Consider the following 9946-nt stretch of genomic DNA (forward strand, 5'->3'; position numbering starts at 1 on the left):
AAAAGTGTTTTATAAATGAATAAATTGCTATAGAAATCAAAAGCGTAGGATCTGAGTATAAAGGGTGTTAATCAGTTGAACAACAACCAGTTATTTTCTTTAAAACTGCTATTAGCTAAAACATTTACCTGAGGATTGTTTTCCTCAGTGAAACAGAGGTTCCAAAAGGAACAGGATCTGTGCACGTTCCACGTATCTCCACTGCACTCAGGAGTATGTTGGGCAAAAGGACAGGGACACACCTTTCCAACCACAGCTTTTTATGTTGGTTTTCCCTTGAACTGCCTAACCAGAAAGGAAAGCAGATAGGAAAAGGGGATGTGCCACAGTAAAAACAACCCTGGCACATGGGAATTTCCACACAAACTCCCTTCTGTCTTTCTCTCAACCGGGGCTTATTCCCAAAGCTGAGTCTTGAGTAGGGAGAAGCGCAGGTAAATCACTGCAAAAGTGAACTACCAGAGTGGGAAGAGGGAGCAAGATATGATCCCAGCTGGACAGACTTATGTAAAAATCACCATTTCAGAGCTCTGCAGTGCCTTGGACTTGAATGGCTTTCAGCAGGCAGGAGGCTCTACAGGATGGTGCTTCTCAGATCCTGCAGCTCTGAGCTGGTCTGGCTGCTTCCAGGCCAGCAGTTGGCAGGTGCTCTTTGAAGCCACCAAAAGTATGTCAAGAACTGCAAGCTACCAGCACATACATACCCAGCCTTCAGATCTGAACTCTATTTTTGGGGAAATGTTCTGAATTTCCATGTGGTAAGTGAGAGAGAGGAAAGCAGGTGGAGGAGGGAGAATGAGCAGAGAGGCTCCAGAAACATTACCTCATCCTGTCTCTGGGAGCAGCTGAAATGTTGTTAAGGGGTAAATGGGAATACCAGCTTTCTGTTTAAATGTCTTCAAGTGTTTTTCTTTAATAACTTGTCATTTCCTGGTGAAAAGAGCTTCCACAGCAGTGATTTGTGGTGCTAATTCTACACAGTAAATACACTGTTGGAATTAGGAAGAATAAAATCCTGCTGTGCTAGTGGGTCACAGAATCTGTGTCAGCCGAGAGAAAAAAAAACAAGATAACTGGGCAAGAAACAACTTCTGTCTGTCTGAGAGCTGTCTGCCATGAAGCAGCTCTCAAATGGGCTCTGAAGTGAGATCTAAGGAGGAATGCACTGGTTTATGAATGATCTCTGGGCACCAACACTAGCAGGTACTCCCAACATCTGCAATCCAGCAGGACACACGTGTGTCTGTGTGTACTGTAAGCCAGCCCTGTCTAGGACTCCTTATTTAGGGATCCAGTCAGCACTAGGGAGGCTAAGCATGTATCTTTAATCTTTCCAGGCTCAAGTGCTCAGCATCCTAACTTGCAATTAGAGCTGACAAAGCTGCCACTGAAATCTGAGCTTGTGTTGTTAAGCCCCTCACTATTTGCCCTCAATAAAGGTGAATATTAAAAGGCCTGCAGCTGAAGGAGCCCAGATTTTGGTCACAGTACATGGAATACCTGGCCACATGTGCACCTACAGTGATGGGTGGACAAGTTAGGCCTGTGTTGCTTTTGTACTTCTGCAAATCCATTTGGCTCTGATAAAAATGAAGAGCATCGTTTCTGAAAGATACCTGATGAATCTTCAACATTTCTCTGGTAAAACAGTAAATAACTTCTCAGAAAACGTTTCATGAAAGATGCATTGGGTTCTGGCCATCTCTCTTTCCCTGGGAAACTTTGCAGATCAATTCTGTGAGAATAAAGGCTCTGGCTTAGAAAATAGGGATGGTGCAGTCCTGAAGGGTACTTTCATTTAACAGGTTCGAATTTTTTGGAAGGAGTTCCTATATGCTATTAACTACATGCACTATCTGCAAATGAAGTAATGAATAAATTATCATGAATAAACACAAACATCCAAAGTCAGCCACAGAAGAAAGTAATGGTAATGAAACTCCAAAAGAAACATTGTCTTTTTTGAAAAGGTATTCCTAACACACTGGGTGTCAGGGTGGGAATCAATCCATCAGGACAGAAAAGGTTAGACATTTTTGCTAAAAAAGTTGTCTATTAAAAATTGCTCTAATGGTGAGTGAACTTCAAAATTCCCCAGCACAAGCTGTTTACATGGATTCTGCATGCACCACATTTGTACAGATTGGCAGAATACAGGCAGGCAGATAAGTGTGGAGGCATTCACAGAGATTCAGTATCCTGAGAAAAATCTTGACAGGGCCCACAGATACCGATCGACAGTATTGGAAACACAGAAGCCAAGCTGTACATTCCTGAATTATGCAACTGGCATTTCTTTCTCCTACAGCCATGAAACTCAATAAAATTTTAAAGTCCTGTAAATCCCCCCTATAAGTGCTCCATCTAGTCACTGTTTTCAGCCAGGAATAAATGTATTGGAAAAAATATAATCTATGTATCTTGGTGATTTGATTTTCTTATGAAGAATTCAGACACAGACACTGCTGGACAGAGACATACTGTGTTCTGCCTCACCAGGCATCCCTTAAAGGATTTGGAGCTGGGTGAATCCAGCAAAAGGTGGTGAGGCATAACAAAAACAATTAAGCCAAAAGAGGTCTTTGTTACAGAATTCTTCACATCAAAGCACGAGGGCTGATGAGAAGCTGGCACAGAAACACGTGGACATTTAGAAAATTTAACCTCCATTTGGAATCAGTGGAAACCACCTGAACTGGATTTAGGTCTCTAAATGCTCCAGAAGGCCAGGGCCCCATTCCCTCCCTCCAGCACAGAGCTTGCCCTGCAGCACATTCCGAGTCTGGCTGGACAAGGTGCCAAGCGACGTGTGCAGGGAGCAGCAGCCAGGATCTGGTCCTGAGAATCTCTCTGCTGCTTCCAATTACTGTTCATACAACAGGACAAGAAAAAGGAAGCACTGGGGAGCTGTGAACTCTTTCTGCTGTTGTTATCTAGAGATGGGATCAGAAATAAAGCTTCGGGCAGAACACCTGTAATGCGGACAGGCAGATGTTTGCGCTTGCAGTTCTGTGTTTTGGCTTCTTTTCCCAGATATTAACATATATTCATGGAATTTCTTTCCCCCCTCGTGGTAAAAAACATCAGTCAATCCCCCCTTAAAGCAGTTCTATCTTCTCCTTTACTGTAAATGGGGAGGTGGGCGAGATTTATTTGTTAAACATTGCCATAAATATTTAGCAGAGCAGGGCTCAGTTGAGAAGAGGACATCTAAACAGATTGCTGGTGAGCTAACCCTTGGAGATTTTCCAGATTCCTCTCTCTTCCTCCCCATTTTTTTTTTTTTTCTTTACAGAGAAACTAAACAAACATTTGAAAGGAAGTGCACGACCGGAACAAAACCCCCCATAAATAATTCAAAAGAAAAGAAAATTAATAGGATTCAAGATACACTTTCTGATTATTAGCATGGCTGCTACTTTTTAGTTTATTTTTTTTACAGTAGCAACCAGCTGGTACAGTGCATCATGCTAATCAGTTAGTGTCTTTCACATTTTTGAAACTCCTTGGAAACACATCTCCATCAAACCGCTTTGAAGTTCAATTTTAATTTAGATGCAAACTATCCCAAAAGTACTGATAGTCTAAAAAGCGCCTCTGGCAGCTTATAATTATAAGGCAATAGAGCTGTCAGGTTTGATTAGGATGCTGTTTCAGTCAGTCAGTCCGTGAAGCACCGTTTAGCCTCACATGATCATTTAAACATTCCTCCCCACCACCCAATACCCAGCACTTGGGGATGTAATAGATGGGGCTTTATTTACTTGCTGCTTTTCAATCACCCAGACCCTCCAGACCGTTGCAGTGATAAAGCTCTGAAGGAAAGCATCCTCAAATCTCCTTATCACGCCAGATATCCCTGCTGCAGCGTTTCATCTGCAAGAGATTCACAGCGTGAGGCTTAAAACAATCTACCAGTATTATGGTTTAATAAAAGTGCAACACTGTATCACAATGCTGGGGTTTGAAGAATGTCACTGTAGCTGAAGAGACCAATTCCGACCCAAATAAATAATATTTGGAGGATAAGAATAATTCTTCCGAGGAGAGTTTCTGTGTCTTTGAATCCGTCATGTGCCCCACTCTGCAAGTGCAGCACATTCAGCTGACTTCAGAGGGGTTACCTGAGTCAGGTACCTGCACCATAATTCATATTTGCAGTTCCTGCTGCTTTAAATACATGCCACGAACGGTGAAAAGAGAGAATGTGAATTCCAGAAAACACAGGCAGCTGAAACAGAACATCTGACTTCAGACGTTCAAAATGAAAGCCCAAAGAACCCCTCTTGGCCTAAAGCTCCAGCACGACACCCTGACGGTGGCTCCAGGAAGGGCACAGGGGAGATGAACTGTCATGTTTGAGAATGATATTAGGAACAGCAAAAAAAAAAACCACAAACCCATATCTCCCTCAAGCAGAAAGGCAACACTCAATACAAAGAATACCAGTTTCTGTCTGTCTGTGGGGTTTATTCTGAGTGCTCTTTCTCTGCTTCAGGCCCAGGGCCAGCACGCTGCCTCTCTACTCTCCCTGTGTATTCATTCTTATCCCTTATTCTTGGAATTCTCTATCTGAAACAGACACTGCATGCAGTGCTTGAAAAGAAGGAGGCTTTTAAAATCTTGGGACACGCATTTCCTTCAGCTCCACTGTCTCAGTTGTTTAAAGAGGTGAAGAGAATCTGGCAATGACTGGGATTTGGTAATGTTGGCTAATGTCACCCTTCATGATTCTGTCTCTTCTAGATGCTTTTAGGAACCAAAGACAGGAAAAAAAAAAAAAATCACAAATCTGAGGGCTCATCCTTCAGACAGCTCAAGTGCTGTTGAACCCCACAGACCACCAAGGTTCTCCCTATAAAAGCTTTTCCTCCTGCCCACACATTAAATAAGATCTCATTCTAGTCTAAAGCTCTTATTCCCAGCCAGATCTGAAGGTCACAGCAGCAGCCCTGCTGATTCTAGTACCCGGAAAAAGTGAAGCTCTCCATCCCTTTTACTGCGTGCCTCAAACACATCCATACTCTTTTGGGGCTCTTCAGGGTCACACTGAAAAATAAGCCTATTAATACAGCAGGGTTTCAAAATATTTGAAGAGCTAATTCAGCAGAGTTTATATCTCTTGTGTCGGCTTCACTGGAGCCAGCATTCTTCACTCTGCATTCAGTCACTCTGAATATCAGTCAGGGCACTTTACTCAGCCATAAAAGAACTGCAAGCAGAGATGAATCTCATCCTTTCTTCTCTCAGATAGCTAAGGAAGCCACCAGCCTCCCATTTTAAACCTAACTACAGAAGACAGCTTAATGAGGCTCAGGGAAGATCACCTTGAATGTTAGCCAACAGCCCATTGTCACAAGAAGAGTTTCTTGCGTCAAAAACTGTATAACCCTTGAATAAATCTCTTTGATTCTGCTTACACTGGGGCTGTGCTCATTCTTGCTCCTTCAGCTGTCACAGTGGGAGGTGTGAATGTGTGTGGGATGCTTGTGGTGAGAAAGACAAGGGTATCATATTAAAATCTTGGTTGTAATCATTAATTTAAGAACAGATATAGCAAGCAGCGAAGAATGAAGGGTTCAGAGACAGACCCTTTCATTCATTTATAAGTCTGTAACAGAGACAGACAACAAGAATAAAAAGACCTGCACATGTGCATGGACACTCAGCCCTCAGCTGCTGCTAGTTGGGGGAAACTTTTCCATATTTTCTTGCACGCACAAGTACCTTCTCATCATAATGCCAGTGTGAGAAACAGCCCGTTACATGAAGAAATTAAGAGCAAATAGAAATCATGTCATTGTAAGAAAGTATGTTTCCACACAAGCAGGAAATATATTAACATTCCTTTTTCCTCAATAACAGATGAATATACCAGAAAATGAATTCTCGAAAAACTACTGCTAATGCTGACCTTAACATGGCCCAGAAATAATTTCAAAGGTTTGAGCCTGATTGTTTAAATATACCTTCAGCATTTTCTGCCTGCTAATCAGACATTTATTACTAATAACTTCTTATCTCTCAAACATTCACCTATAAACCAATCATTATAATTAGGCAGTGGGGTTGCTCTGACCACTGCTTAATTTGTGGAGCACAGGAGTCTCATCTCCACCTTGGATCCTCTCATCTGGTTGTTACAGTGCCTGCTGTCCTTTCGTGTGTAGAAGCTATTTCAAACAGAGGGAAATCTTTCTTGTTGAGTTCTTGCAGAGCACCTTCCACGCTGGGGCTCAGAACAAACCTCCTGGTCTTGTTATATTGACTGGTTTTGATATGAAAATCACGGCAACAAAGGAACACGGGACTGTGAAGCAGTTTGGATCAGGAACAAAATGGGCTTTTTCTCAACAAATCATGCAAGTTTTCTCATTTCTCTCAAGGATTAAGAATGTACTTAGTCAAGAGAAAACATCTGTCCAAGCAGTGAGGAAGGAGAGAGAGAGCCATATGCCTGGATGAACTGCTGCTCAGGAATAAGTAAAGGAAACCTAGAGGGCTGGTTTGGGATTTAGTTTTCTGGAGGGGAAAAAAGGAAAAAATTCACTGCAATCTGTTCATGCACGAGAGAGGGACAGAGGCAAAGGTGGGAGGGCAGAGCGATAGGAACATCTGCAGAAATAATGTTTCTGAATAACAAGCAGCACAAAGTGGTTTAGGACAAACATCTGTGCAATAGAAACATCCACACCAGCGTAAGAAGCTCCCCCTCCTCCCAGTCCTGGCACGGGAAAAAGGTGGGAAGGACAGGACAGACTGAAAACAGATGAGGGGCAGATACTGCATTAAATGGCACAACAGCCATTTCCTTCCATGTGCTCAGTCTAAAGGCAGTGTTAATAGAGGAAGCTGTAGGCAGGCAAATTACCTGTCAGATGCCAGAGGCTGCTAATGAAGAAAGATTCAAAGAGCATGGGTAAATGCAGCCAATAAAACATCTCTGAATGCAAAATGAATGAGAAAGCTTGGCAGAGGTGTAGTTTTTCTTTCAGTGTGGAAGCAGAGGGCTTGGAAGAGCAGATGGAACATTTATACCCTGATTTGGTAAATACCCCACCTAATTTAGTTACTCTGCTCCGAGGGTTACAGGATATGAGACTCTCAGAGAAGTGGTGACTGTGATTAGTTGCTATAGGTGTGCACTGGAATGCAAGAGGATAATGAGAGAATCATGGAATCGTTTAGGCTGGAAAGGACCTTCAAGATCACGGAGTACAAGAGTTAACACTTCAACAGACCTGCTCTCCAGGGCTGATCAGGTACCACAGCAGGGGAAAGGAAAATTTAACCAAGTAGCAACATTTAACCACTTCATGATGGCATTTATAGCTTCATCACTGGACTACAGCCCTGGAGACCTTGTTTTAATTGTGCAGATTCCTTTGATTCCCAGATCAGTCTCTGAATGCTGGCTGTTTGTGTGAGTTGTCTCGGCTGCCTCCACAAGACAAATGATACCTCTTGAAATAAGTGGAATAAATCACCCGCTAAAAGTCCCTTTCTCTTTACTGAATGTAGAGGGAGTCTAGTTTATTTAGACCAGAAATCTATTTTTCATATGTCTAAAGTTATGTGAGATAAACCTCCCCATTTTTCTACCTTTTTTTCTGAATATTTGTCAGCAAACTGGGAATAACATTTCCAGTTGCACTGCTGCACAGTGAAGACATCATCCATTACTGTTTCAGAGGCAGTCAGATGCAATTGTACTAACAACAGCTCTGTAAGAATATAAACAGATTAAAAAGAGGCAGAGAGGGTTTTTTAAATCATCACTATTATTATTATTTATTTGTGGTCTAGCTTTCAACACCAGTTTTATTTTTTCCTATCTATCAGGAATTAAAGGTTCATGTGAACTGCAGCTCTAAAGGGAGTGCTATAAAATATCAAAGGCAATCCTACAAAGCACCTTTTTTTATTTGGATGTTTTTGAAATTTTGATCTATATTCTAATAGTCTCCACTCTGTGAAGTCTGACAGGAGTAGTACTGAAACACTCTTGTCAGTCATGGTCCATTTCTATGCTGGGCAGATGAAAAAGTTTCCAGCATCCAAGAGACCACTGTGCTTCTAAATGGAAAAGTCTTATGTCTGAAAACATAGATTTGACAGAATTGAAGCTCTTCACGAACACATATTGATCTCTTGAATACTGCAGATAAAAATCAGTTGAATAAGGCTGAAACATCTGTTTGTCTTGAAGTACGAACTAAATGTTTCAGGTAGCTATGATTTTTAGATTACATGTTGAATGACACCTGTCAAAAAGATACAACTGCATTAAGTCAGAAACACCGAGATTAAATATTTCACAAAGTTAATTATAAGATCTCTGAGACTTCAAAGAAATTTCAGGGGTTTTTTTTCCTGTTTTGAACAAACTCAGAGTAAGAGATGACACGTCCTCAAGGAGCTCAAATCCCATTTCAGAGCCAGCTTCCATTCAGGATATCAATATGACCACATACCCTGATGTTATCTGTTAGCTGTGCAAGGGTCACGTCTCGAAGGAATATCAGAGTGAAGACACTACACATTTCAGGGGCTCATTTCCTGTGTTATTCATCTAATTTGACATTCAGTTGTGTTGTATGAGCATGACCCAGTACAACAGAGCCATTTAACCACAGTGTTGATTTGAAGGTGTCTAAGCTTTTGAGTTACTCGGATTTCTAGGGAATTTTTTGTTATTTCACTACTGAAAATTATTATAATATTATGCAAGCAATTCTTAATGCTACTTCTCCATATTAAATCCACCACTTCTCAGGAGGGCTCGGCCACCAGGTGCTATTTTGATTTGAAATGAACACAGGAGAGCTCAGAATGAGTGGAGTATATTATCTCTGCACGCATTTGTCGCTGACAAAACGTATTAATTGCACATGGAAATCAATGCAAAGCAGTGTAGCTTTCAACCAAGCTACAGAATCAAATATAAGGCCTATCAAAACTGATAATCCCTTATTGAATCAAACACATTGCCAAGGTCACCAAAAATAAGCAGTGTGTGAACTGTATCAGTGAATAGTAAATCACATGCACAACTGTGCTGGTGGATATGTACTATATATAGAGTATAGCACTTGCCATTAAACATACCCACAACTTTGATACTATCAGAAATAAGAAATATTTTCTGTTAGAAATGGGCAGTGCTGAGGAAGGAGAAAACGCTCCCGTGGGACTTATGGAATTTAAGCTCCGTTCTTGGCTTAGTCTTTGAATTTGTGAAAACTACCTCATCTTTGTCTGCCTTGGCACTGTAATTGCAACTAACCCTGAATCAATATTGGCCTCCCCCATGGAGCTATTCAACTTGCACAGGATTTCAGGAACTGAATGACACGTGTCACCAAAAGGGACTTGTTCAGTAATGCAGCTGTCACATGAGGATGTCAACACTTAACACTGAGTAAAGATTTTGAACACAGAACTTGGGTGATTGCCCATTCAAGAAAACAGCAGGTTGCTCAAAGTGAGCATCACTTGTACATTTCAATACAACGTGCAGCAGTTTGGGCAGGCACTGATGGACACTGATGGGGTCATCTGGCTGCTCCCTACACCTCTTCTGACTTACTCTTCTCTCCTCTTTCTGTCTGGCTTTTTATTGCAGCATCCTCCCTCTCCTCTGGTCTCTCTGGGCAGCTCTCACCTCCCTAACTGGAACCCACTGGCAAGACTGAAATTAGACAACTGCACGCATCACAGAGTGAAAAGGGTGTTTGCAGACATCGTGTTGTGTGCTCATCAGGACCTGCTCTTCCTTTTCCTCACCCTTTATTCATCCTGTCTCTTTGGATTTGTAAGGTCTTCGGGTCTGGGATTGATTTTTGCTCTCTAACAGAAGGGGGGTTGGGAGAAATGAGCGGTTCTTTGCTAGTCCTTAGTCATCCCCATAGGAATGTGATACTAGGGCTCACAGGTAGCTGATTTC

At 41.9% G+C, this 9946-nt stretch overlaps 1 long non-coding RNA gene across 3 annotated transcripts in view; it reads right to left on the reverse strand.

Moving 5' to 3' along the window:
- Positions 1 to 9632, reverse strand: part of LOC114062793 — a 43874-nt gene extending 34242 nt beyond the window's left edge. For 2 of the 3 annotated variants that reach the window (XR_003572453.1, XR_003572455.1), the window contains exon 1: positions 9590 to 9632. This is a non-coding gene — a long non-coding RNA (uncharacterized LOC114062793). Of the gene's footprint in view, positions 1 to 7602; positions 7719 to 9589 lie in introns of those variants that run through there. The other variant, XR_003572454.1, reaches the window with a different exon arrangement.
- Between the last annotated feature and the right edge of the window lie 314 nt (positions 9633 to 9946).

Source organism: Empidonax traillii, unplaced genomic scaffold, assembly GCF_003031625.1.
Source record: "Empidonax traillii isolate 1590-97213 ecotype Southwest subspecies unplaced genomic scaffold, ASM303162v1 scaffold435:size587000, whole genome shotgun sequence".
Classification (NCBI taxonomy): Eukaryota; Metazoa; Chordata; class Aves; order Passeriformes; family Tyrannidae; genus Empidonax; species Empidonax traillii.